General features: G+C 37.7%; 1 long non-coding RNA gene across 1 annotated transcript; it reads right to left on the reverse strand.

The window, feature by feature from the left end:
• Positions 1-2,761: 2,761 nt before the first annotated feature.
• Positions 2,762-3,652, reverse strand: LOC118767055. The gene is made up of 2 exons (XR_005002946.1): positions 3,404-3,652; positions 2,762-3,367 (listed from the first exon to the last, which is right to left on the reverse strand). It is a non-coding gene; the product is annotated as an uncharacterized LOC118767055 (long non-coding RNA).

Raw genomic sequence — 3,652 nt, forward strand, 5'->3', positions numbered from 1 at the left:
AACAGCATATTGCTTCGCAGCTGACCAGAAATAAAAACAACAAGCTTTTCTCATTTTATCAATTTTTCATAGTTTTATTTACATATGTCACAATAGAAATTAACAGTTTCTTAATTTGAAAGAAACACCATTCTTTTAACGTACTAATATTCCTGGTTCTTCCCTAGCTATTTACTCATAGATCATTTTATTTACTCTTTCACTTGTTTCAGTCATTTGACTGTGGCCATGCTGGAGCACCGCCTTTACACTAAGTTACAGGAACGTAAGCACACCAGCATCGGTTGTCAAGCAATGTTGGGGGGGACAAACACCGACACACAAACATATATACGACGGGTTTCTTTCAGTTTCCGTCTACCAAATCCACTCACAAGGCTTTGGTTGGCCCGAGGCTATAGTAGAAGAGACTTGCCCAAGGTGCCATGCAGTGGGACTGAACCCGGAACCATGTGGTTGGTAAGCAAGCTACTTACCACACAACCACTCATACGCCTATTTCATAGGGGGAAAAAAAAGAAAAAAGAAAAGCAATTCTGAAAAAAATGTAATAATTCTGTATACTTTCCTGGCTAAGTATTTCATTGATTTCAATTTAAGATACCATATTTGATGGCATATAAGATGGACGTTTTGCTTCCCCCAAAATATCTCAAAATATCATCCCAGGTCCTACATGCTAAGTTGGGCCACCATTAAGCTAATATTACATGCTTTAATGCACTAACAACATTTTTTTCTTGAATATGCACTGCTAAAATTGGAGCGTGTCGAGTAAGTCCATGGGTCTTTTATACCATCAAGTACAGCAGGTAGACAAAAATTTATAAGCAATATTTTGAAACCTTTTATTACAAGTAATTGAATTTTGCATTTGATTAAGAAAATTAGTTTCTAAGAGAAACAAGGAAAAAGAAATATTTGGTTAGTTTCTCTTCAGTTTTAGTTATTGATATATTTATTTAAATTTTGAAATGATGATGAAAAAAGAAATTTACAAGTAGAGTGATGGACAGAGAATGTTGATGAATATTTATATACATGTGTGTGTATAAAGAGATGATAGATAAGTTAATCATTATATGTGTGTGTGTATTATATTTTAACAAGAAGAGTAGTGATAGTGACTTCGAAGTTTCAGCCTGCTGGCTTTCATGTGGCTGTCAGATGAAGTCTAGCAGGCTACAACTTCAAAGTCACTGTCAACACTCTTTTAAAAATATAATAAAATATGTACTCTAAAAGAGTATTAAGTAGTTCTTCAAGGGAGCTTGCTTCTTAGCTACATGGTTTCGGGTTCAGTCCCACTGCGTGGCACTTTGGGTAGTTGTCTTCCATTATAGCCCCGAGTCGACCGAAGCTTCGTGATTGAATTTGGCAGGCGGAAGTTACTGCCATGTGTGTATATGTGCGTGTAGGTGCTTGTGCCTCTCTGAAAGAGAGAGAGAGAGGGATATGTGTGTATGTATGTAGGAGAGATGGTAGTGAGGTAGGTTAATAAGAGATATACAGAAACAAAGAGATGCAGGCAAAGAATTGTTAAATGGTGAAACCAAAGAATAGTTTCTGTTTTATTTCTTCCTTTCTTTGGAAAAAAATCATTGAGAACAATAAATAAACTGAAAATTAGTGAACGAAACATAAAAAAATTCATAATGCTTAAAATAAAAACAAATACAAAACAAAAACTCTGAACAAAATCTGTCCATTTTCCATCCAATATTTCAGATGTTCAGGAGAACAATTCTTTATCATCATCATCATCATAATTATCATGTACATAATGGTTTCTGATTTAAGAATGAAGCAAACAATTATGATAAGGAAGTGGGTTGGTAAATTAAATATAACCTCAGTACTTCATTTTATTGACCCCAGAAGGACAAAAGGTAAAGTTTACAGGAGCGGGAACTGAACTCAAAATTTAAAGTGCAAAAAATTATATCATAAAACACATTTGTTTGATGCCCTATTGATTCTTCCCACTTGCCGACTTCTTCACAAACGTCTCAGTCTAAACATTTTATGGCAGAGAATTAAGAATATAGATCATCATCATCATCATTTAGTGTCCGCTTTCCATGCTAGCCTGGGTTGGACGGTTCAACTGGGGTCTGGGAAGCCAGAAGGCTGCACCAGGCCCAGTCTGATTTGGCAATGTTTCTACAGCTGGATGCCCTTCCTAACGCCAACCACTCCGAGAGTGTAGTGGGTGCTTTTTACGAGGCTGGCAATGGCCACGATCGGATGGTGCTTTTTACGTGCCACTAGCACAGAGGCCAGATGAGGCTGGCAAACGGCCACGATCGGATGGTGCTTTTTACGTGCCACCGGCACAGAGGCCAGGCGAGGCTGGCAAACGGCCACGATCGGATGGCGCTTTGATTTGGGAAACAAAATTTAACAAGAGTAAAGGTCAAGAAATGAATTAATTTAATTCAATATCTGACGGGAGATTTCTGGTAACAAAACATTAAAAATCTCATTGTCCACACCTTAATTAATGTGGATCTACTATAGGAATCCTCAGACCTGTAGTATTCATGGCATGGAAAGCAGAGGCTAAATGATGATTAAAAAAAAAACTAATTAACAAGTCACTAGCGTCATAAACTGTAATATGCAATTATCTCCCCTTAGTCACCATTACAAGTGATAGGTGTCTCTGTCAAGTTGCCTCAATCTTACAATTACCTCCCCTCTACTACTAATATAGGTGTCTGTCAAATTGATTTATACTATTCAACCCTACAACTATTTCTTTTTTTTTTTTACCATTTAAGCTGATAGGTATTTCTATGAAGCTTATTCAATATCATAAACGTAATAAATTATCAAAACTCGATCATATCTGTTTTTGTTTAGCCTAATGCCAACCATGATTGAGACAGCCTACCACTGACCATTGTCATTTTAGGTCGGACTACATTGTCCAATGTGTTCGTCCTTTTCTAAAACGACAGTGTGTGGTTTGAGGGAGATTTAGCAGCTATTTCTAGCATGTTTAGTGACCACACAGAGGCTATCTCATTGGTTTAACATACTTAGTCAGTGGAATAGTAACCATTCTTAGACTCGGGGCCAGCTTAGCTGCATTGTAGTTCCCTGGGCAAGTCAATGAACTGGACCCTGTAGTATTTATTTGACATCAAGCCACAGAATACACAGATTATAAGTGGATCCCTAGACCTGTGAGGCCCCTGGATAATTGCCCGGTGTACCTTAAGACAACACTGCTCAGACCGTGTGCTGTTTTTATTGTAATTGAGTGTAACTTCAGACTGTTGAAGGTGATCACGCTGCTGGTGAGTGTAATGTGCTGTTGTTGAGTATCCATAGACTGGATGTTGTGGTTATTGAGTGTAACCTCAGACTACTTTTGCTATTAGTTGTTGAATGTGACTTCAGATTGTTGTTCTTGTAGTTGTTGAGGGTAAGCTTGGACTGTTGTAGCTGTTGAATATAATTTCAGAATCATCAAAGTTTAAGCCCAAACTATTGATGTAGCTGTTGAGTGTAAGTTCAGACTACTGTTGTTGTTGCGTGCAAGCAGTTTTGTTGTTGTTGAGTGGAACCTCAGATTGTAGTTGTTGAGTGTTCTGTCAGGGATCAAAAATAACTGACGAAATCCTAACCCCAGATCCATTAACAC

Source organism: Octopus sinensis, linkage group LG18, assembly GCF_006345805.1.
Source record: "Octopus sinensis linkage group LG18, ASM634580v1, whole genome shotgun sequence".
NCBI lineage: Eukaryota > Metazoa > Mollusca > Cephalopoda > Octopoda > Octopodidae > Octopus > Octopus sinensis.